The sequence below is a fragment of the Phocoena phocoena genome, chromosome 9 (genome assembly GCF_963924675.1).
Source record: "Phocoena phocoena chromosome 9, mPhoPho1.1, whole genome shotgun sequence".
Taxonomy (NCBI): domain Eukaryota; kingdom Metazoa; phylum Chordata; class Mammalia; order Artiodactyla; family Phocoenidae; genus Phocoena; species Phocoena phocoena.
The window spans coordinates 56350381-56375877 of record NC_089227.1 but is presented as its reverse complement, the minus strand read 5'-3'; the positions used below and the strand labels follow the sequence as shown (position 1 = coordinate 56375877).

The following is a 25497-nucleotide window of genomic DNA, read 5'->3' as shown; positions in this document are numbered from 1 at the left end:
AACTCTCCGTTCTACACCTTATTTTTCTTACTTATTGATGTGTCTTAGAGTCCTTCCCTATTAGTACCTTTTTTTTTTTTATACAGCAGGTTGTTATTAGTCATCCATTTTACACACATCAGTGTATACATGTCAATCCCAATCTCCCAATTCATCCCCCCACCCCCCCCACCCCCGCCGCTTTCCCCCCTTGGTGTCCATACGTTTGCTCTCTACATCTGTGTCTCTATTTCTGCCCTGCAAACCGGTTCATCTGTACCATTTTTCTAGGTTGCACATATATGCGTTAATATACAATATTTGTTTTTCTCTTTCTGACTTACTTCACTCTGTATGATAGTCTCTAGATCCATCCACGTCTCAACAAATGACCCAATTTCGTTCCTTTTTATGGCTAGTAATATTCCATTGTATATATGTACCACATCTTCTTTATCCATTCGTTTGTCAATGGGCATTTAGGTTGCCTCCATGACCTGGCTATTGTAAATAGTGCTGCAATGAACACTGGGGTGCATGTGTCTTTTTGAATTGTGGTATTCTCTGGGTATATGCCCAGTAGTGGGATTGCTGGATCATATGGTAATTCTATAGTTTTTTAAGGAGCCTCCATACTGTTCTCCATAGTGGCTGTATCAGTTTACATTCTCAAAAACAGTGCAAGAGGGTTCCCTTTTCTCCACACCCTCTCCAGCATTTGTTGTTTATAGATTTTCTGATGAAGCCCATTCGCCCATTCTGACTGGTGTGAGATGATACCTCATTGTAGTTTTGATTTGCATTTCTCTAATAATCAGTGATGTTGAGCAGCTTTTCATGTGCTTCTTGGCCATCTGTATGTCTTCTTTGGAGAAATGTCTATTTAGGTCTTCTGCCCATTTTTGGATTGGGTTGTTTGTTTTTTGAATATTGAGCTGCATGAGCTGTTTATATATTTTGGAGATTAATCCTTTGTCCATTGATTCATTTGCAAATATTTTCTCCCATTCTGAAGGCTGTCTTTTCGTCTTGTTTATGGTTTGCTTTGCTGTGCAAAAGCTTTGAAGTTTCATTAGGTCCCATTTGTTTATTTTTGTTTTTATTTCCATTACTCTAGGAGGTGGATCAAAAAAGATCTTGCTGTGATTTATGTCAGAGTATTCTTCCTATGTTTTCCTCTAAGAGTCTTATAGTGTCCGGTCTTACATTTAGGTCTCTAATCCATTTTGAGTTTCTTTTTGTGTATGGTGTTAGGGAGTGTTCTAATTTCATTCTTCTACATGTAGCTGTCCAGTTTTCCCAGCACCACTTATTGAAGAGACTGTCTTTTCTCCATTGTATATCCTTGCCTCCTTTGTCATAGATTACTTGACCATAGGTATGTGGTTTTACCTCTGGGCTTTCTATCTTGTTCCATTGATCTATGTTTCCGTTTTTGTGCCAATACCATATTGTCTTGAATACTGTAGCTTTGTACTACAGTCTGAAGTCAGGGAGTCTGATTCCTCCAGCTCTGTTTTTTTTCCCTCAAGACTGCTTTGGCTATTTAGGGTCTTTTGTGTCTCCATACAAATTTTAAGCTTTTTTGTTCTACTTCTGTAAAAAATGCCATTGGTAATTTGATAGGGATTGCATTGAATCTGTAGATTGCTTTGGATAGTAAAGTCATTTTCACAATATTCATTCTTCCAATCCAAGAACATGGTATATCTTTCCATCTGTTGGTATCATCTTTAATTTCTTTCATCAGTGTCTTATAGTTTTCTGCATACAGGTTTTTTGTATCCCTAGGTAGGTTTATTCCTAGGTATTTTATTCTTTTGTTGCAATGGTAAATGGGAATGTTTCCTTAATTTCTCTTTCAGATTTTTCATTAGTGTATAGGAATGCAAGATATTTCTGTGCATTAATTTTCTATCCTACAACTTTACCAAATTCATTGATTAGCTCTAGTAGTTTTCTGGTGGCATCTTTAGGATTCTTGATGTATAGTATCATGTCATCTGCAAACAGTGACAGTTTTACTTCTTCTTTTCCAACTTGTATTCCTTTTATTTCTTTTTCTTCTCTGATTGCTGTTTGCTAGGACTTCCAAAACTATGTTGAATAATAGTGGGGACATCGTTGTCTTGTTCCTGATCTTAGAGGAAATGCTTTCTGTTTTTCACCATTGAGAATGATGTTTGCTGTGGGTTTGTCGTATATGGACTTTATTATGTTGATGTAGGTTCCCTCTATGCCCACCTTCTGGAGAGTTTTTGTCATAAATGAGCGTTGAATTTTGTCAAAAGCTTTTTCTGCATCTATTGAGATGATCATATGGTTTTTATTTTTCAATTTGTTAATATGGTGTATCACATTGATTGATTTCCATATATTGAAGAATCCTTGCATCCCTGGGATAAATCCCACTTGATCATGGTGTATGATCCTTGTAATGTGTTGTTGGATTCTGTTTGCTAGTATTTTGTCGAGGATTTTGCATCTATATTTATCAGTGATATTGGTCTGTAATTTTCTTTTTTTGTAGTATCTTTGTCTGGTTTTGGTATCAGGGTGATGGTGGCCTCATAGAATGAGTTTGAGAGTGTTCCTTCCTCTGCAATTTTTTGGAGGAGTTTGAAAGGGATGGGTGTTAGCTCTTTTCTAAATGTTTGATAGAATTCACCTGTAAAGCCATCTGGTCCTAGACTTTTGTTTGTTGGAAGATTTTTAATCACAGTTTCAATTTCATTACTTGTGATTGGTCTGTTCATATTTTCTATTTCATCCTGGTTCAGTCTTGGAAGGTTATACCTTTCTAAGAATTTGTCCAGTTCTTCCATTTTATTGGCATAGAGTTGCTTGTAGTAGTCTCTTAGGATGCTTTGTATTTCTGCAGTGTCTGTTGTAACTTCTCCTTTTTCATTTCTAATTTTATTGATTTGAGTCCTCTCCCTCTTTTTCTTGATGAGTCTGGCTAATGTTTTATCAATTTTGTTTATCTTAAAGAATCAGCTTTTAGTTTTATTGATCTTTGCTATTGTTTTCTTTGTTTGTATTTCATTTATTTCTGCTCTGATCTTTATGATTTCTTTCCTTCTGCTAACTTTGGGTTTTGTTTGTTCTTCTTTCTCTAGCTCCTTTAGTTGTAAGGTTAGATTATTTACATGAGATTTTTGTTTCTTGAGGTAGGCTTGTATAGCTATATACTTCACTCGTAGAACTGCTTTCACTGCATCCCACAGGTATTGGATTGTCGTGTGTTGTCATTTGTCTCTAGGTATTTTTTTATTTCCTCTTTGATTTCTTCAGTGATCTCTTGGTTATTTAGTAATGTAGTGTTTAGCCTCCATGTGTCTGTGTTTTTTACATTTTTTCCCCTGTAATTCATTTCTAATCTCATAGCATTGTTGTCAGAAAAGATGCTTGATATGATTTCAATTTTCTCAGATTTACTAAGGCTTGATTTGTGACCCAAGATGTGATCCATCCTGGAGAATGTTCCATGCGCACTTGAGAAGAAAGTGTAATCTGCTGTTTTTGGATGGAATGTCCTATAAATATCAATTAAATCTATCTGGCCTATTGTCTCCTTTAAAGCTTGTGTATCGTTATTAGTTTTCTGTTTGGATGATCTGTCCATTGGTGTAAGTGAGGTGTTAAAGTCCCCCACTATTATTGTGTTACTGTCGATTTCCTCTTTAACAGCTGTTAGCAGTTGTCTTATGTATTGAGGTGCTCCTATGTTGGGTGCATATATATTTATAATTGTTATATCTTCTTCTTGGATTGATCCCTTGATCATTATGTAGTGTCCTTCCTTGTCTCTTGTAACATTCTTTATTTTAAAGTCTACTTTATCTCATATGAGTATTGCTACTCCAGCTTTCTTTTGATTTCCATTTGCATGGAATATCTTTTTCCATCCCCTCACTTTCCATCTGAATGTGTCCCTAGGTCTGAAGTGGGTCTCTTGCAGACAGTATATATATAGGTCTTGTTTTTGTATCCATTCAGCAAGCCTGTGTCTTTTGTTTGTAGCATTTAATCCATTCACATTTAAGGTAATTATCAATATGTATGTTCCTATGACCATTTTCTTAATTGTTTTGGGTTTGGTTTTGTAGGTCCTTTACTTCTCTTGTGTTTCCCACTTAGAGAAGTTCTTTAGCATTTGTTGTAGAGCTGGTTTGGTGGTGCTGGCTTCTCTTAGCTTTTGCTTGTCTGTAAAGCTTTTGATTCCTCCATCGAATCTGAATGAGATCCTTGCTGGGTAGAGTAATGTTGGTTGTAGGTTCTTCCCTTTCATCACTTTAAGTATATCATGCCACTCCCTTCTGGCTTGTAGAGTTTCTGCTGAGAAATCAGCTGTTAACCTTATGAGAGTTCCCTTGTATGTTATTTGTCGTTTTTCCCTTGCTGCTTTCAATAATTTTTCTTTGTCTTTAATTTTTGCCAATTTGATTACTGTGTGTCTCGGCATATTTCTCCTTGGGTTTATCCTGTATGGGACTCTCTGCGCTTCCTGGACTTGGGTGGCTATTTCCTTTCACAAATTAGGGAAGTTTTCGACTATAATCTCTTCAAATGTTTTCTTGGGTCCTTTCTCTCTCTCTTGTCCTTCTGGGACCCCTGTAATGCGAATGTTGTTGCGTTTAATGTTGTCCCAGAGGTCTCTTAGGCTGTCTTCATTTCTTTGCATTCTTTTTTCTTTAGTCTGTTCCACAGCAGTGAATTCCACCATTTTGTCTTGCAGGTCACTTATCTGTTCTTCTGCCTCAGTTATTCTGCTATTGATTCCTTCTAGTGCATTTTTCATTTCAGTTATTGTATTGTTCATCTCTGTTTGTTCTTTAATTCTTGTAGGTCTTTGTTAAACATTTCTTGCACCTTCTCGATCTTTGCCTCCATTCTTTTTCTGAGGTCCTGGATCATCTTCACTATCATTATTCTGAATTCTTTTTCTGGAAGCTTGCCTATCTCCACTTCATTTAGTTGTTTTTCTGGGGTTTTATCTTGTTCCTTCATCTGGTACATAGCCCTCTGCCTTTTCATCTTGTCTATCTTTCTGTGAATGTGGTTTTTGTTCCACAGGCTGCAGGATTGTAGTTCTTCTTGCTTCTGCTCTCTTCCCTCTGGTGGATGAGTGTCTCCAAGAGGCTTGTGCAGGTTTCCTGATGGGAGAGACTGGTGGTGGGTAGAGCTGGCTGTTGCTCCAGTGGGCAGAGCTCAGTAAAACTTTAATCTGCTTGACTACTGATGGGTGGGGCTCGGTTCCCTCCCTGTTGGTTGTTTGGCCTGGGGCAACCCAACGCTGGAGCCTACCTGGGCTCTTTGGTGGGGCTAATGGCGTACTCTGGGAGGGCTCCCGCCAAGGAGTACTTCCCAGAACTTCTGCTGCCAGTGTCCTTGTCCCCACGGTGAGGCACAGCCACCCCCTGCCTCTGCAGAAGACCCTCCAACACTAGCAGGTAGGTCTGGTTCAGTCTCCCCTGGGTTCACTGCTCCTTCCCCTGGGTCCCGATGCGCACACTACTTTGTGTGGGCAGGCAGATTCTTAACCACTGCGCTACCAGGGAAGTCTCCTTGGCAATTTATTTTCTAAAAAACTTCTTATCATGGACATTTTCAAACTCAATACAAAATTAGATAGAATACCCAGTTTCAAGCAATTATCAATTAATGGCTAATGTTGTTTCTTCTGTATTACTATTTTCCTCCCCCTCCTCACACTGAATTACTTTACAGCAAATCCCAGACATATCTTTTCATCTGTGAATGCCTCAGTACATAGCTCTGAAAATAAAATCTTTCTGTTTTGCTTTACCATAAGACCCTTATCACACCTACAAATTTAATGGTAATTCCTTAAGATCATAAAAAATCCAGTCAGTCATCAGATTTTCCTGGTTATCCCATTAATGCTTTTTAAAAATAGTTGATTTGTTTAAATTGAGATCCAGACATGCACGTTGCATTTGGGTGTTAGGTCTTGTAAATCTTTTAAAATCTGACTATTCGTCCTTCCTGTTTGTTTTCCTGTCATTTATTTGTGAAGAAACTTGGTCTTTTGTTCCTTAGTTGTCCCTCATTTTGGATTTTGCTGAATTCCTCCCCACGGAGTTGTGAATATGTTCCTCTTTCCCCTTGTTTTTCCTGTAAACTGGTAGTTGGCTCTAGAGGCATAACCAAGTTGGATTTTTTGGCAAGACTACCTCATGGGAGGTGCTGTGAACTTCCTGTTACACCCCATCAGGAGTTATGTCCTGCCTCGCTTTCTCTATCTCTTATATTTGGTAAAATACACCTAACATCAAATTTACCCTCTTAGCCACATTGAAGTGTACAGTTCAGTGGTATTTAGTACATTCACCATGTTGTGCAACTACCACCACTATCTAATTCTGGAACTTTCCCGTCACCTCAAAAAGAAGCTCTGTACCCATTAAGTAGTCATTCCCCATCTCCCTCTCCCCAGCCCCTGGCAGCCATGAATCTTTTTGTCTCTCTGAATTTTTCATATAAATGGAATCATGTAATACGTGGCCTTTTGTATCTGGCTTCTTTCACTTAGTATAATGTTTCCAAGGCTCATGCATGTTTTTAGCACGTGTCAGTACTACATTCCTTTTTGAAAATAAATAAATAAATAATTAATTAATTTTTGGCTGTGTTGGGTCTTTGTTGCTGCGCGTGGGCTTTCTCTAGTTGCGGTGAGCGCAGGCTCCTCCTTGTTATGGTGCGTGGACTTCTCATTGCGGTGGCTTCTCTTGTTGCGGAGCACGGGCTCCAGTAGCTGTGGCACACGGGCTCAGCAGTTGCGGCTCACGGGCTCTAGAGCGCAAGCTCAGTAGTTGTGGCACACGGGCCTAGTTGCTCTGTGGCATGTGGGATCTTCCTGGACCAGGGCTTGAACCCGTGTCCCTTGCATTGGCAGGCAGATTCCTAACCACTGCGCCACCAGGGAAGTCCCCTGCATTCCTTTTTATGGCTAAATAATATTCCATTGTGTGGAATTTTATTTATTCCTCAGTTGATAGACATTTGGGTTGTTTCCACCTTTTGACTTCTGTGAATAGTGATGCTGTGAACATACATGTACCATTTTGCTGGAACACCTGTTTTAATCCCTAGGAGTGCGTCTCTTTTTGTGGTGTTAGGACTCATTGGTGGGTTCAGTTGGCCTCAGCCTGATCCATATATGATAATGTTCCCTGTGGGCCTTTCATCTATTGATTTTAGCCACTATTGATGACCACTGCCTGTTCCAATAGGGTTCCAACAGCACACTTCTCATAGAGGTCGAGGTGGTCTAACCATTTTACTTTCAGTTAACATTAAAGCAGCACTGTTCTGGGCAACCAAGTTCATGCATTCCTATGAGGGGAAGAAAATGGGGGGCAGGGGGGCTGGTGACCAAAAAGTGTGAGAAAAGCTGCATATGATGGATGCCCTTGCTGCAGACTGCAGTGCTCACTCACATGCTAAGGCCCCTGGGAAGCTGTGTAGTCAAAAAGCCTGTTTAGCTTTAACTCTGTATTTCCCAAGTTTATTTGACTATGAATATTTTTTTCTCTATACTTATTCTAATTATCCATTGGAACATGCTTTGGAGAATATTGTTTTAGTGTCTAGGTTACTTAAAATACTACTAATTAATTTATACCTATGTGTTTCTTAGCTGTTTGTAACTGACCTGACAGTCCCCAGAATCTTCTATTATCACTTAGTGGCCATAAGTTAACCATATTCTTGCAAAATCCCTGGACAGCAGAGTTGGCAATATTTCTGGCAAAGCTTCACCTGGAAACTCTGAATTGAGATTATGTCCTTGGGAATGAATGCTTGAGTCAAATAAGCAAATATCAATTTCACCCATCACCTCAATCTTAAGTGTCTGATGGACACCTGTGATAAACCTTAGAGAAGCACCATACTGATGTGTAAGCCAGAGCCGCTTATCATTCCTCTCTGCTCTTCATTGCTTTACTCTGCACGGCCCCCAAACCATGCCGAGGACCCCCTTCATGTTTTCCTGGGTCACACTGCTGGGGGCTCTGTCCCACCACCCACACGTCAGCGTGGTTAGATAATGCTAAACACTGAGGTCACGTGGAGAGAGGGTCTAGCAGACTCCTTGGTTGACTTTCTAAGGTCAGGGATTTGAGAGAACTCCTTTCCCGTGGCCACTTTAATGCATTTCACTTACTAGTTTGTTTTCAAAAGTTTTTAACCAGTCAAGCAGCCATGCAAAATGCTGTGATCTGCACCTTTGAGGCCAGAAGCATGGCACAAAGGTGGGCCTGCCCTCACCATTTAGGTGGGCTCAGCAGGGTAGCAGGGGCTTGTGGGGAGTGGGAGGAGGCTGGTAGGAGGAAGAGTAGTGAGCAATCCAGTGCGGGGAAAGTGGAAACCCTGGGCCATTTCACTGTTAGAGAGAGGACCCAGCTCTGTGAAGTGTGTGCTGTAACTGGGGCTTCTAGGTAGAGGCGGTAAAGAAGGTCAGCCAGAGTATAGCGTGGTTCCAGGTCAGAGATTGGCTGGGGATACAGGGGAAGGGGCCTGGCCAGAGTTGGGCAGGGTGCCAGGACCCTGGAAGTCATCTGCCTTGGTCCTGATGGGCTCAGGAGTTAAGCAGGGCCGAGTATGCTTGCGGGAGGCCTCACTGGCCTAACCTAAAAATTAACTTATACAACCTAACATCCAGCATCCTAGGACAGGCTGGCATTGAGAGGCAGAATAATGGAGTGGTTGAAAGCACAGATGTCGGTGCCAGACTTCCAGGGTTCAAATCCTAGCTCTGCTGCTCACTAGCTGTGTGACCTTGGGCAAGTCACTCCACCTCTCTGTGCCCCTGTCTTCCCAGGGAGGAATAAAAGTAAGACCTACCTTATAGGGTTGTTTATGAAGATTAAAGGAGTTAAGATATGCAAAAGCACTTAGAACCCTGCCTGGCACTTAGTGAAGTGCTGAGATTTACCTGTTATGATTAAATGGTGGGCTTAGAGGACAGATCTGTGAGCTGCTGGGCACTGAGAGCTGCTGGGGTGCTGGGTAAGCAGTGGGGAGGAGGGGGGCTCCAGGGCAGGTGGGCAGGAGCAAAGGAGAGAGGGAAGAGACTCTGCCTGTGGGCAAGCCAAGGAGGGGAGAGCTGGATCTTGAACTCACCAGACACCCCACCGTTTTTGGAACAGGGAAGGTTGCAGAGCCCCATTCCGTGCCAATAGGCCCAGATCACAGTTTGCTCCTGTCTCCCTAGGAGAAAGGGGGTCATGGCCATGTTCACATCCCTGTCCCCAGGTTACCTGAGTTCCCCTCCTGGCCTCCTTCTCCAGTGGTTCCCATGTGTCTCTCATCTGTTCTCTTTAGAACAGTCACAAAAGTTTCAACTAAACTTAGTATCAGGTTATAATTCTTTTTCCTGATGACTCAGCTTGCTTTTCCTTTTTATTTTCTGCATGAGAAAAGGGAAAACCTTCCCTAGGATCACTGAACACAGCCTTCCTTTCTCTTGATAATAGCCTGGTGAAGGTGGGGAGGGGGTAGTGCCCAGAAACTGCCAGGCAAGTAGAGCTGACTGTCCACACGTCAGTGTCCAGAGGCTTCCGTGTCCCCGTGTCCCCTGCTACCTGGCCTGTCGGCATCGGCTCCAGGGGGCTCTGCGTGCTCACTGGCCCAGCTTTCAGAACCAGGCCCCCAACAGCCAGCCCCGTGGGGGGCTCCAGCTCCATCCCCCCATGGTGATGTGGGATCTGTTTCATCTCAGTATATAATTATATACTCTAGCTAAAACTAGACCAAGTCACTGCTTTTAACAGCCCTTTTGCCTCCTGATCTTACCCACTCCCATTTTTGTTTTGGAAGGATCTTCCTTTCCACTTCAGGGTCCAGAAATATACATTTGGTTTTGTTTAAACATTGTTTTCTAAGAATATCTATGCGACCGCCTTACTCTCTAACTTTGCCAGCACCCTCCTGCCTCTGTTTCTTACCTGTGCCATTTCCTCTCTAGGTCATGTCCTCAGCCTTGTGTTTGGGCATGAAAGCATCCTGGACGTTGGGCATCTAGGTCTTCCCACGTCTCACCTCCACTTGTGTCCCTCTGTCTTCTCTCAGCACCACCTCTGGACCAGTTCGGTGGACCCCAGCCCTTGGTTCAGACCTTTCTGTTTTGGGTTCACACGGCAGCTTGGTGTGTTAAGGGCAAACCTCACTGGCATCTAGGTTTCCCCATACATTGCTTTGATGTTCCCTCGTCAGCAGCAGCCTCAGTCTCTGTGTCACACTGAGAGCCAGCCCCTATTTCATAATCACTATTAACTTTCAAAAGTAGGTCCATATTTGGCACTGCCCACTCAGCACGAGGTGCTAACGTCGGCACTATTCACTGCTGAGTTCTTTGTGAGTCTGAGTCAGCTCCTTACTTTCCCTACTCCGTCTCTAAAGGTGGCCTCTGCTTCTTTTCCTGTATTCACACTCTGGGTGAGGAGAAAGGTAGTGAGATGCTCTTAAGACCAAAGTCATGATTGCTCCCCTTTCCTGAGGGTCTCCAGACACACGTTCAGGGACACATGTAGGTAGTGTAGGTTTGTATGTTCTGAGGGGAGAAGTGATTCCACAACAGAAAGAAGTGGCCTCACAAGAATGAAAGGACAACTTCAAACATGCTGTCAGTAACTCATCAAATGACAGCGATGAAGTAACCCTTCAGGTCACGCCTGGCAGCCAACTGATCCTGGGCAGGGGAAACCAATGGCCAAAGAAAGGAGGAAGCACACCTGAGCCAACTTGCTCACAAGCTGCAATATGTAAACGTGGGTACAAAGCGGTTACTTAATTCCTGCACCTGTTCTGACTCAGCACACGCTTGAAGTACTTTTTTTTTTAAATTGTAACATCTTTATTGGAGTATTATTGGTTTACAATGTTGTGTTAGTTTCTGCTGTATGATGAAGTGAATCAGCTATACGTATACACACTTGAAGTATTGGGCCAGGATTTGACAGGATGCCAGTGCTGGCAGCACACGCAGAAAATTTCACGGTGACACCACCCAGATGGTGCCAGGAAAGGGACACAGAGCCCAGTGGGCTCTGCCTGCAGCTCTGGAGGAGAAGCCTTCCTCCTGCCTGCAGGGAAGACTTGGGCTGATGCCTGGCTCCCCTGGAGTAGCCTGCAAAATAAACTAGCATGGACCTGACATTTAAAAATTCGTCAGCTGTAGATTTTCAAAGTGTATCAATGGGGTTTGGGTTTCATGATTGCTGCTAAAAAAATGTGAGCAACTCGCATGACTATATTCAATTTTCACTGATTTAATTACTGCTAAGAAAAGAAACTGCCAGATGGAAAAGACATCGGCATCACATTTCTCACGGTGTTCAAGTTGGCATCAGCATCGATCAAAACCTTGCAGTGGCCTCTCGTTTCCATCCGTGGTTTTAAAGTGACTGTACTTAGCTGACTTATTTGTGATCCCCTCTTCATTACTGTGTCTTGGACAGTATCAAAACAGACCTGCCTGGGGCTTCCCTGATGGCGCAGTGGTTGAGAGTCCGCCTGCTGATGCAGGGGACACGGGTTCGTGCCCTGGTCCGGGAAGATCCCACATGCCGCGGAGCGGCTGGGCCCGTGAGCCATGGCCGCTGAGCCTGCGCGTCTGGAGCCTGTGCTCCGCGACAGGAGAGGCCACAACAGTGAAGAGGCCCGCGTACCACACACACACACAAAAAAGACCTGCCTGTGGCTGTTTATATAAATCTTTAAGTTCAGTATCTTGTGAGCTTCCAGAACTTTTGTTGGCAGAATATGGTAGTGCTTTATAAATGCATGTGGGAGAAAACCTTGAAAAGATGGTAGACTCGTTTATAGAAGAGGTAGCAAACAATGACCTTTCTGGAACATATAAAAAAAAATATATGCATCTGCTTTAAGCAGCTTTTTATTAGTGAAATGCATGGCTTACTTTATAAGTAGTAAAACCTAAGCCTTGGCAGCAGTTTTAATTCTCCAAGGAGCACAGATTATGTTCAAAGGGCTAAGATGGTTCATGGTAAGATCAGAATGGGTTATGGAACAATTAGAGAGAAAATTCAACTCAAAATAAATGTCGACTGAGTGGTTCTAGGACTGAGCATTTTTACTGGCGGGTGAGGTGGCTAACATTTGGATGCATTTGAATTATCGTCACAGAGTGAGAGAGGACCTTAGCTGTCATCTTCTCTCTTTTCCCCAGCCTCCAGTCCTGGAACCTCTGACAGCCCATATGGTTGACCTTGCCCAGGACCTCACAGGCAGCCTACCTCGTGGATGCTTGCCCAGATCTAAGCTTACACGGTTTCCCTGTGGCCTCTAAATACCCAGCTTCCTCTCTGAATGGCCCACAGTGAATGCATGTCTATAAGACAGGTTTTCTAATACCTGAAGTTAGGTCTCATGTGTCTTCCAGCTTGGCTTTTCCTTTTTCAGGCTGATCCTGTGGATCTGGCTCCTTCGTGAGGTGGCTCACTTAATCAAAGAGAGTGCACTTCCTGCAGAGAAGAGAGCAGTGCTTCAGCCAAGCGACGCTTGTGTAGCTGTGCTTCTAAACTAGACTGTCCAAAAAGCCCATGAGCATTTTCTAGACCAGCATCCCATCTCATTCAGCCTTTCCTCCCTTTCAGAGTTTCCAGAACTTTCACCATCCTGGAGGTCCAGCACTAGCTGGTATCAGTTAACCAATGGCCTTAAAAGAGATAATAATATTCCATTGTATATATACATATATATATACACACAGCATTTTGTCCATCTGTTCGTCCATTGATGCATGCTTGGACTGCTTCCACCTTTGACTCTTGTGAATAATGCTGCTATGAACATGGCTATACAAATATTTGCTCAAGTCCCTGCTTTCATTTCCGTGGGGTATACCCAGAAGTGGAATTGCTGGATCATATGGTAATCCCATGTTTTGAGGAACTGTTATGCTGTTTTCCACAGGAACTGCACATGATCATTTTTTTTTTTTTACTGCATATGCTATAGTATAATTATAACAATTTATTAGATATTGCCAAACTTTTTTCTAAAATTATATATATATACACACACACACACCCCTACCAGCAGTGACCCAAATCTTTGCCAACACTATTATCAGATTTCTTAATTTTGGCAAATTTAGTGGTTTTAAAATGATTATTTTATCATGGTCTTAATTTTTATTTCCCTAATTACCACTGCAATTACTCATTTTACATGTTTGTAAGTTTTGTTTTTCATATGGAAGTCATTAATCCATTAAAAATTAATTTTGGGGGCTTCCCTGGTGGTGCAGTGGTTGAGAGTCCGCCTGCCGATGCAGGGGACACGGGTTCGTGCCCCGGTCCGGGAAGATCCCACATGCCGCAGAGCAGCTGGGCCCATGAGCCATGGCCGCTGAGCCTGCGCGTCCAGAGCCTGTGCTCTGCAACAGGAGGGGCCACAACAGTGAGAGGCCCGTGTATCGCAAAAAAAAAAAAAAAAAAAAAGAATTAATTGTTGTGTATGATGTATGATAGAAATCTAATTTTACTCTTTTTTAAAATTAATTTATTTATTTTTTGGCTGTATTGAGTCTTTGTTGCTGTGCACAGGCTTTCTCTAGTTGCGGAGAGCAGGGTCTACTCTTCATTGCGGTGTGCAGGCTTCTTATTGTGGTGGTTTCTCTTGTTGCGGAGCACGGGCTCTAGGCATGTGGGCTTCAGTAGTTGTGGCTCGTGGGCTCAGTAGTTGTGGCGCACAGGCTTAGCTGCTTCGCGGCGTGATCTTCCCGGACCAGGGCTCGAACCCATGTCCCCTGCATTGGTAGGCAGATTCTTAACCACTGCGCCACCAGGGGAGCCCTTCATTCCTTTTTATGTGGATAACCAAATGTCCTGGCTCCATCCTTTTCCCATAGCCACTATCTCATATGTCAAGTTTCCATATATGGTTGGTCTGCCTCTGAGCTGTTTGTTCATTGGTTACTTTGTCAACCTATGTTAATGGCATCTGTTCTCTTTATCAGGAGGGGACAATGAGGTATTGAGAGAGACTGATCCTGGGTTAACTGGGCACTTACTGTCGGGCATTGTAATTGCACCTGGCTATGGACGAGGTGGTTGGAATTGGCCTGCTAGTTGAATAAAGTCCATGCACTCATGGAGCTCAAAGATACACATATTTAAATCCCGATGATGTAACATGTGGTAATAGAGGAATAGCTGACATGATATGAGAAAAAAACAGCAAAGAAACAACTAACTAGTATTTGGGTGTCCAAGAAGGTAACAGGGGGGTGACCATTTCAAATGAGCTGAGGTCTAGAGGTACACAAATTTAATATCAAATCCCAGTGCTCCTACTTATTAGCTGTGTGACCCTGAAAAATTCTCAATACATCGTTGAGCCTCAACTTCCTGTCTATTCAACAGAGGTAATAATAATACTTACCTCAGAAGGTTGCTGGGAACATTAAAACAAACCATATATCAGGAGCACTTAGCCCAGGGCCTGACACAGTGGAAGTACTCAATAAATGTACACCTATCAATTCATTCATCCAATAATATTAACTAAGTACCTACTATGTGTCAGGCATGGTAATAGGCTATAAGTACAAGTGTGAGAAGGCAAATGGTCTTTGCTCTCATGTAGCTTTTGGTCAACCAGGATACACATATGCTTATAAAATATTCACACAAATATATCATTACAGATTTGATGAGTGTTATAAAGGGAAATTATAGCATGCTAGGACAGAATAGAAGAGGGAAACCTGATTTATGATGAGTGTTTTTATTATCACTACACATTTCTGAGCTGGGACTTGAAGGGTGGATAGGAGTTTATGGGCACGGCAAGTGGGGATGGCCATTCCAGGCAGACTAGACTTCAGAGGAAAAGGCATGAGATGCGAAAGCTTTTCTCTAGGTCAGGGGCAAGTGCCCCCTCACTCAGGACCCCCCTCACTGCCCAAAGACTTAGAGGGATTCCTCATGTCCACCTTTTCCAGGGAACAGGCAGGAGAAGTTGAGTGCCTGTGGCCCCCAAACATGTCTGGTGGCTCAGTGAACTCTGATCTTTTGTCAGTGTGATAAACTGTTCTCAATCCACTGACCAGCTCCTTGGTAATACTGGGCTGAAGATAAATGGTGAAAATGGCTTAGATGAGCTGGATTACAGTGAAGTCCTTTTGATGTTAATGTTGGTCAAAAAAGTATTTAGGACTGACCTCAGTTTGGCACTCCAAAGCTCAAAGATAAAAAGAAGTGCTCAGAGAAAAGAAAGTAAAGTGATTAAAAGATTTTCCAAGACGTATGTGAAGTATTTTTACAAGCTAACGGTGCATACTGTTTGCCATTTAGAGCAGATGGGACAAAGAGTTATATTTGCAAGAAGGGAAATACAGATGCTTGTGAGGAGTTTTTCTGGAACAAGTACAATTCAATAGTTCTCAAACTGCAGTGTATATCAGAGTCCCTCCAGGAGCCTGTTAAAAATTTAGACTCCCTCTGCAGTGATGGCCATTGTCAGTGTGCTCAGGAGTCTGCATGGGTTCTCTCCCAGCCGGAGAGCCCTGGCTCCGCCCACTCCACACCACAGCTTAGCGCTAGGTCTGGGGCAGGCACGTCCTGGGAGAAGTTTGCCACAGAGGCAGCCCAGATCCCAGGGGGCAGCACAGCCACCTCAGTTCCTGCAGCCACTATGCCCCGACCCCCAGCCCCAGGCTACTCCACACCAGAGCCTTGCACTAGATCTGGGACAAACACAACAGAGAAAGGGTTGGGCAGCTTCTGAGCAGAACTGAAGCTGCCTGTGTAGGCAGTGCATAGGACCTCACTTGCTTCAGCATCACCTCCTTTGAGGCAGGGCTCACACTCACGAGCAATGGATCCTACTGAACCCAACCCTGAGGGCTTCTAATCCAACAACTGGGGGGGGGGCAGACCCCACTCCTGCCAGGGTGGCAAGAGAGGAAGCCCCATCTCATATCCTGCACAGGCTCTAGATACTACAACACCTACCACACCCCCTGTCCAGGGGATAACAGCCAGCACACCCTAAGGAAAGACGTGACTGGTGTCCATACCGAAACCAGCCCTTGCATGAAAACACGGGACATACGTAGTCTACACAGGGATGTTCTCACATAAAAACACCCTTTCAAGACCACAGCAGATAACTGTTTCTCTTAAATTCATAGAGACAGAGAAAGTTAAGTAAAATGAAAAGGCAGAGGAACTACACCCAATCAAAAGAACAAGAGAAATCCTCTGAAAGAACAAATTATGAAACAGAGCTCATCTGTCTACTAGATCCCAAGTTCAAAAAGGTGGTAATAAAAATGCTAACCGAACTAAGAAAGATCAATAGAAACACAGATCACTGTAACAGGAACTAGAAACTATAAACATGAACCAATAAAAAATAGACAATTCCATTGCTGAGATAAAAACCAATCTAGAAGCAATGAATAGCAGACTAAATGACACAGAAGAATGAATACGTGATCTGGAAGACAGGATAATGCAAATCACCCAATCAGAACAGCAGACAGAAAGACAAATGAAAAAAAAAAAGAAAGAAAGCAACATATAAGATCTATGGGATAATATAAAACATGTCAACCTATGCATAATAGGGGTTCCAGAAGGAGAAGAGAGAGGGAAGGGGATCAAAAAATGTATTTGAAGAAATTATGGCTGAAAACTCCTCAAACCTAAAGAAGGAAATGGATATCCGGGTACAGGAAGCACAGAGAGTCCCAAACAAGATGAACCCAAAAAGACCAAGACACATTATAATTAAAATGGCAAATGTTAAAGAGAGGATTCTAAAGACAGCAAGAGAAAAACAAAGAGTCATTTACAAGTGAACCCCCATAAGGCTATCTGTTGATTTCTCTGCAGAAACTTTGCAGGCCAGAAGAGAGTGGCAGGATATATTCAAAAAGCCTGCAACCTAGGATATTCTACCCATCAAGATTAGCACTTAGAATAGGAGAGGTAAAGAGTTTCTCAGACAAGCAAACACTAAAAGAATTCAGCAATACTAAATTTACACTAAAAGAAGTATTGAAGGGTCTTCTCTAAATAGGAAAGAAGGGCATCCGGCTGCAAGATTGGCCTGTCCATCCTCAACAGCGACCTGGCCAGTTTAGGGGCCGATTATCTGTACCTGGATGCATTTTGTTCCCAACATCACCTTTGGTCACCCTGTGGTAGAAAGCCTCCGAAAGCAGCTAGGCCAGGACCCTTTCTTTCTTCCTTTTTTTTTTTTTTTGCGGTACGTGGGCCTCTCACTGTTGTGGCCTCTCCCGTCGTGGAGCACAGGCTCTGGACGTGCAGGCTCAGCGGCCATGGCTCACGGGCCCAGCTGCTCCGCGGCATGTGGGATCTTCCCGGACCGGGGCACGAACCCGTGTCCCCTGCATCGGCAGGCGGACTCTCAACCACTGCGCCACCAGGGAAGCCCAGGACCCTTTCTTTGACATGCACATGATGGTGTCCAGGCCGGAACAGTGGGTAAAACCAATGGCTATAGCAGGAGCCAATCAATATACTTTTCATCTCGAGGCTACTGAGAACCCGGGGGCTTTGATCAAAGACATTCGGGAGAATGGAATGAAGGTTGGCCTTGCTATCAAACCAGGAACTACAGTTGAGTATTTGGCACCATGGGCTCATCAGATAGATATGGCCTTGGTTATGACTGTGGAAGCTGGGTTTGGAGGGCAGAAATTCACGGAAGATATGATGCCAAAGGTTCACTGGTTGAGGACCCGGTTCCCGTCTTTGGACATTGAGGTTGATGGTGGAGTAGGTCCTGACACCATCCATAAATGTGCAGAGGCAGGAGCTAACGTGATTGTATCTGGCAGTGTCATTATGAGGAGTGAAGACCCCAGATCTGTGATCAACCTGTTAAGAAATATTTGCTTAGAAGCTGCTCAGAAACGTTCTCTTGATCAATGGAACCACAAGGAGTCCAGTGTTTCTGCTTACGAGATCTCCTTTTTACTGGAAAACAAGAATATTACCTACCAAATCGTACTACAGTTGAGGCAGTGCTGCTTTTCTGAGCAATTATTCATTCCAGTGACTAAAATCCATTTTGCAGAATGTTCCAAGAGGTTAGAAATTGGTGTGTATTACATTTTCAGTGATGCAATTTAAAGATTAGTGTGGTAAAATACCATTTTTACTGGGAGACTTGATTTTCATAAAGAGTAAGAATATGGGTATATCAAGGTTATGAACAGAAATGTGTCTTAATGCCTAAGAAAGGCATATTAGCTACTATGAAAAAAATTTTTTTTCTGAATTTCTAAAAAGAATTTTCTTTGCTTCTTGGCTTTTCTGAAAGCAAAGGAAGTCCGGTTTTTCCTGTTTCATGTCATTTTTGACTTGTGTGTGTGTGTGATAACTAAGTTGGGATCTGGCTGGGATGGCTCTTCTAGCTTCAGAAACATCTATTTTTTACTTTGCACCTTATATTTCATACATAAAAAAACAATGTATTATGAAGTCCAGGGATTTTCAGGTGGTCTGTTGTAAAACGCAGGCACAAGTTTTATCAGGGTGTTTTCTTTGTTAGCTTTGCTCTAGGGGCAGGTTATTCAGTGGTTCTTCCCCCAAGCCCCACCCACCCTCCACCAACCCCATTTCCCCTTTTTCTTAATCACACCCGCTATTCTTAAGTACATAAGATGTTTTCCTAGCTCTATGCTAAAAGGAAAGGAAGGCCTCTATTTGGAAGTAATATTAAGTTGAATCCTGACTCTCTTCCCCTTTCTATTTGTTTGACCTTAGCAAACCAATCCAACCAACCTCTCTGAGCTGATTATTAACTGATTTATATATTGAATATAATCATAACAACAGTGGGGGGTTGTGTTGAGGATTAAGAGATACTATTAATTATATATGTAAAGCTTCCACTACTATTCCTAGAATTGTAGGGTAGTAGAATTTGAGGATGCTCAATACAAAGTAGCTGTCATATAAATTTATGCTTTGTAGATTATAAAGTATGTTGATATAATCTCATTAAACCTACAAATCAGTCCTAAAAAAAAAGAAAAGGAAAGAAGCAAGACTCTATAAGAAAGGGAAAATCACAATAGAAAAGGCAATATATGAAAGGATTGAAGATCACTTAAATAAGCCAGTACCAAGATTAAAAAATAATTAAAATTATAAAAGAGGTTATAACCACAATAAACAGTAAAAGGATAAGCATGAAAATGTAAAATAGGATGTCAAAATCACAAAATGTAGGAGAGGGGAGTATAAAATGTAGATCTTTTAGAATGTGTCTGAACTTAAATGACTATTCGTTTAAAGCAAGAAGATATAGTTATGGGTCAACATACTTGAAATCTATGGTAAACACAAATGAAAAACATACAATAGCTTCACAAAAACCAAAAAGGAAAGGAACTCAAGTATACAAAAGAAAATCACAAAAAGAAAAACAAAAAGAAGAAGAAATGAAAAAAGAAGAACTACAAAAACAACTGGAAAACAAGGATTAAAATGGCAGTAAGTATATACCTATCAATAATTACTTTAAATGTCAATGGACTAAATGCTCCAATCAAAAGACACAGAGTGGCAGATTGGATACAAAAACAAGAACCTACAATGTGCTGCCTATAAGAGACTCACTTCAGGGCAAAAGTTACACACAGACTGAAAGTAAGGGCATAGAAAAATATATTTCATGCAAATAGAAATGACAAGAAAGTGGGAGTAGCAAAACTCATATCAGACAAAAATAGACTATAAAACAAAGGCCATAAAGAAAGACAAAGAAGGCATTATATAATGATAAAGCGATCAATACTAGAAGAGGATATTACACTCGTTAACATATATGCACCCAATATAGGAGCACCTAAATATATAAAACGAATACTAACAGATGTAAAGGCAGAAATTGACAATGATACAATAACAATAGGAGACTTTAACACCTCACTAACATCAATGGACAGATCATCCATACAGAAAATCAACAAGGCAACAGAGGTCCTAAAAGATACAATAAACCAGTTGGAATTAATTGATATCTACAAGACACTACATTCAAAAAACACAGAATGCACATTCTTTTCAATTGCTCATGGAACATTATCTAGGATAGACCACATACTAGGTCACAAAATAAGCCTCAACAGATTTAAGAGGGCAGAAATTATTTCAAGCTTCTTTTCTGACCACAATGGAATGAAACTGGAAATCAACCACAGAAAGAAAAATGAGAAAAAAACGAACATGTGGAGACTAAACAACATGTTACTAAAAGAAACCAACAGGTCAGCAGTAAAACCAAAGAAATCAGAAAATACCTCGAGACAAATGAAAATGAAAACACCACTTTACAAAATCTATGTTTTGCAGCAAAAGCAGTTCTAAGAGGGAAGTTCATAGTGATACAGACCTTCCTCAAGAAACAAGAAAAATCACAAAGACCACAAAAGACCTAAAATTGCCAAAGCAATCCTGAGGAAAAAGAACAAAGCTGGAGGTATAACTCTTCCAGACTTTGGACTATACTACAAAGATACAGTAATCAAAACAGTGTGATATTGGCACAAAAACAGACATATGGATCAATGGAATAGAGAGCCCCAAATAAACCCACACATCTAGGATCAATTAATCTATGACAAAGGAGGCAAGAGTATACGATGGGAAAGACAGTCTCTTCAGCAAGTGATGTTGGGAAAGCTGGACAGCCACATGTAAATCAAGGAAATTAGAACATTCCCTCACACCACATTCAAGAATAAACTCAAAATGGCTTAAAGACCTAAATATAAGACATGACACTATAAAACTCCTAGAAGAGAACACAGGCAAAACATTCTCTGACATAAATTGTAGCAATATTTTCTTAGATCAGTCACCCAAGGCAAAAGAAATAAAAGCAAAAATAAATAAATGGAACCTAATCAAAGTTAAAAGCTTTTGCATAGCAAAGGAAACCATCCAAAAACAAAAAGACAACCTACAGAATAGGAGAAAATATTTGCAAACAATATGCTGACAAGGGGTTAATATCCAACATATGTAGACAGCTCATACAACTCAAAATCAAAAAAAGCAAACAACCCAATTGAAAAATGGGCAGAAGACTTAAATAGACATTTTTCCAAAGACATACAGAAGGCCAATAGGCACATGAATAGATGCTCAACATTGCTAATCATCAGAGGAATACAAATCAAAACCACCGTGAGGTATCACCCACACCGGTCAGAAAGGCTTTCAACAAAAAGTCTACAGATAATAAACGCTGGAGAGGATGTGGAGAAAAGGGAACCCTCATATACCATTGGTGAGAATGTAAATTGATGCAGCCACTATGAAAAACAGCATGGAGGTTCTTTAAAAAAACAAAAATAGACCTACCATATGATCCAGCAATCCTACTCCTGGGTATATATCTGGAAAAAACAAAAACTCTAATTTGAAAAGATACGTGCACCCCAGTGTTCACAGTAGCACTATTTACAATAGCCATGACATGGAAACAAACTAGTGTCTATCAACAGATGGTTGCTTTAGGAAGATGTGGTATATATATATATATGTATATATGGACTATTACTCAGCCATAAAAAGAATGAAATATTGCCATTTGCAGCAACATGGATGGACCTAGAGAATACCATACTAAGTAGGTCAGAGAAAGACAAATAATATATCACTTATATGTGGAATCTAAAAAATAATACAAATGAATTTATATACAAAACAGAAACAGACTCATAGACATAGAAAACAAACTTATGGTTACCAAAGGGGAGAGGGAAGGCGGGGGAGGGATAAATAAGGAGTATGGGATTAACAGATACACACTATTATATATAAAATAGAAAAGCAACAAGGATTTACTGTATAGCACAGGGAAGTTCAATATCCTGTAATAACCTATAATGGAATATAATCAGAAAAAATAACTGAATCACTTTGCTGTATATCTGAAACTAACACAATATTATAAATCTACTATAATTCAATTAAAAAAACAGGGAAGAGGATCAGCAGGTGGTAGGTCCATTTGTGCCACAATCTATAAACACTTAATAACTGAATAAAAACATTTCTAATAAACTTCTCGGGCTGTAAAAAATAATTTAGACTCCCTGGCCATTCCCAAGGCTCAGTAGGTGTTCCCTGGGCTCCATATTTTTAACAAGCTCCAGAGAAGACTCTGATGCTTGAGGATACTCTTTGAAAAACCTTGTAGATTTAGCATCTTAAACTTTTCCCTTTTTTTGTCTTTGATTGCAAATTCTTCTTCAGAAGAGTCTCAAGAATTGCTCTTTCTTTTCCATTCCCCCTTCCCCTGCCTAATCGTCAGCTGCGCGTCACGAGCACAATTCCTGGGGCAGGTCAGCTGTCATGTCGGTGTCACTGCCCCTCTGTGGCTCCACTCCGAGATACAGCCTGCTCAGAGACCCTTCTCTTTCCACCCCAAAATAGAAGGACACTCTTTTCAAGCAACAGTGTTCTCAGCCAGCAGTGGACAGTCTGCACTGAACGTGATCACTGTTCCAAGGGTCTGGGCTGGGGGCAGCGGCAGGACACACCCCGTGCAGGTGTCTTTCTCTTTCTCTTTTGTCTTGAAATAAAGCACACAGATTTCAAATTTCCTGTACCTTGGTTTTCTCTCTTCTGGAGACACTCTTCAAAAGAGTGGCTTTCAGGGGCCGAACCTCGGGTCTGGGGGCTTGATCTTTGATCCCCAACACCCTTCCCTTTCTTCCCGGGAAGCCCAAGGTCTTTAATGTACTGCGCCCTCTAGAGGCCGGCTGTGGCATGCCAGTTAAATCTCGCGGAGGTTCTCACTACATCTTGACGCCAAATGAAAAACCCAGCGTAGAGCCCGTGGTGAAATGGGTCAGGGAAATGGGGAAAACGTTTTAAAGTCGCTGTTTCGCTTAAGAAAAATCTTGGCCTTAACTCTGACAACCAGTTTCTCTGGACAGCTCCCAGTTTCTTTAGTACATTTTCGCGTGAAGTTGGTCTGCCCTGTCCCGAAATTTTCTGAGATGCCCAAACCCGTAATTTTCAGTCTAGATTCCTTGTTTGTATGAATCTCTCCATAAGCTTGTCAAATCCAGGTTTTCTAGGCTGACTTGATTTTATCCTTTACAAAAAATCTTACTCAATTTAGGATAGGAGAAAAAAAAAACCATGAGAATCATCCACATTGCACGGATGCATTTTCATAAACTCACCTACTGTCTGCAGATAGTTTTTGTGGTGGTCTTGATGAGTTGATGAAAGAGAAGAACCTGAGGTTTTGCAAGGTTTTCTGCAGGAGGAAACTGAGAAGGACCTGAACTCTCTCCTGCCTGCACCCGAGATCTACAGACGTGGCCTTCTCTGGAGAGCCGGACGTTTCACAGGACCAAGACTCAGCAAAAGAGATTCGCAGAACTGCGCATGGGAGCCAGAGCTGGAAGACCACATGAAGTGGCCTACCCCGGGGAGAAAACGTGCCCTGGTGTTTTTAGTTAAGAGGTTGCTAACACTCACCTTGAGGGAGAAATTCACATCAGTTTAACCAACCTTGTATGCTTCCAATTCAATTAAAAAAACCTGATGTTGCCAAATAGGAACGTAGGCCCTTATGCATTTCTCAAGTAGAATGAAATAAAATTGACTGTCTATAAAATATTTATCAGATCTAGGCTACTGTTTGAATTATAATGTCTCCTGCAGGCTTTAAAATGTCCTCTCTCTGCTTATTTCATTATTGATTAGGCAGACAAAATTTTTACTTAATGCAGTCAGTGACTGTAATGTGTTTACTGGGATTAATTTACTCACTCTTGAGGATTAATTTAATTCTTTTATGATGGCAATTTTTCCCGGGACTTTTTTTTCGCCCAAAGGGTCACATCCAAATTTATTAGACTGTTACATGGTTCACAATAATCTGGGTATAACTGAATAATTTATGCCTGTGTTTGCCAAGCCTGGCTGCCCATCAGAATTATCTTGAGGAATATATTTTTTTCTTTAATATTCATTTTTATGTATTTATTTGGCTGTGCCAGGTCTTAGTTGCGGCACATGGGATCTTCATTGCTGCATGCGGGATCTTTACTTGTGGCAGGCGAATTCTTAGTTGCAGCATATGGGATCTAGTTCCCTGACCAGGGATGGAACCTGGGCCCCCTGCATTGGGAGTGTGGAGTCTTAGTCATTGGACTACCAGGGAAGTCCCTCTTGGGGAGTATCTTATAACTATTCTTTTGATTTTTGGCTGCGTTGGGTCTTTGTTGCTGCGTGCGGGTTTTCTCTAGTTGTGGTGAGCGGAGGCTACTCTTCATTGTGGTGTGCAGGCTTCTCACTGCGGTGGCTTCTCTTGTTGCAGAGCATGGGCTCTAGGTGTGCAGGCTTCGGTAGTTGTGGCTCGCAGGCTCAGTAGTTGTGGCTCACAGGCTCTAGAGCGCAGGCTCAGTAGTTGTGGTGCACGGGCTTAGTTGCTCCGCGGCATGTGGGATCTTCCTGGACCAGGGATCGAACCCGTGTCCCCTGCATTGGCAGGCGGATTCTTAACCACTGCGCCACCATGGAAGTCCCTTGGGGAATATCTTAAAAATAGAGATTCCCAGGTCTCACCCCAGAGCCAGTGAATCAGAATTTCTGGGGGTGTGGCTGGGACATTCTTCCATTTAAAGATGCTCCCCAGTGATTCAGGGGCAGTAGCTGAGCCCCTCTTGATGGACTAGGGTTTGGGAATTGATCAATACAGTTTAGTCTTGAGTAATTTTAAGGTTAAAATGTTACTGACTTTAAATGTAGAATTTTCTGCTGGTAGCACACATGTCCTTATTTCTTTGCATTTTCCTGTTCACTGGAATTACTCAAGCACCCCTCAGTATATTAGAAGTGAACTTCAGAGGAGGAGGATAAAGGAAGTGAATGAGGTTCAGAGTGGAACCGTGTTGTCACTGGCAGTAGTCAGTGTGGGTGAGGAGGCAGCCCAAACAAGTGGAACAGCCACCTCATGGGCTCTCTCTCTCCCTCCTGCTGGATTAAGCTCTTTGGGTCAGTGTTGCTCCATTAGACTGGATCCCTAAAGATCCTCAGGAAAGCTAGGTGGGTCCCAGGTTATGTGCCAGGGGAATTCACCATGTTCAGTGATGTGAATTGGTACCTGGACACAGGACTTGAAGAATACTGACCTGTAAAGTCACTCGATGAGTAGAGACACAGTCAGACCATTTCAAAGCTCTCAAGACTAAAACACTCAATTATATCTCAATTAAAAAAAAAGGGGCTTCCCTGGTGGTGCAGTGGTTAAGAATCCACCTGCCAATGCAGGGGACACAGGTTCGACCCCTCGTCCGGTAAGATCCCACATGCTGTGGAGCAACTAAACCCGTGAGCCACAACTACTGAGCCTGCGCTCTAGAGTCTGGGAGCCACAACTACTGAGCCCATGTGCCACAACTACTGAAGCCTGCACACCTAGAGCTCGTGCTCCACAACAAGAGAAGCCACC

General features: G+C 42.1%; 1 pseudogene; it reads left to right on the top strand.

The window, feature by feature from the left end:
* Positions 1–17456: 17456 nt before the first annotated feature.
* LOC136127914 (ribulose-phosphate 3-epimerase pseudogene) lies at positions 17457–18140 on the top strand (annotated as a pseudogene).
* Positions 18141–25497: the final 7357 nt, after the last annotated feature.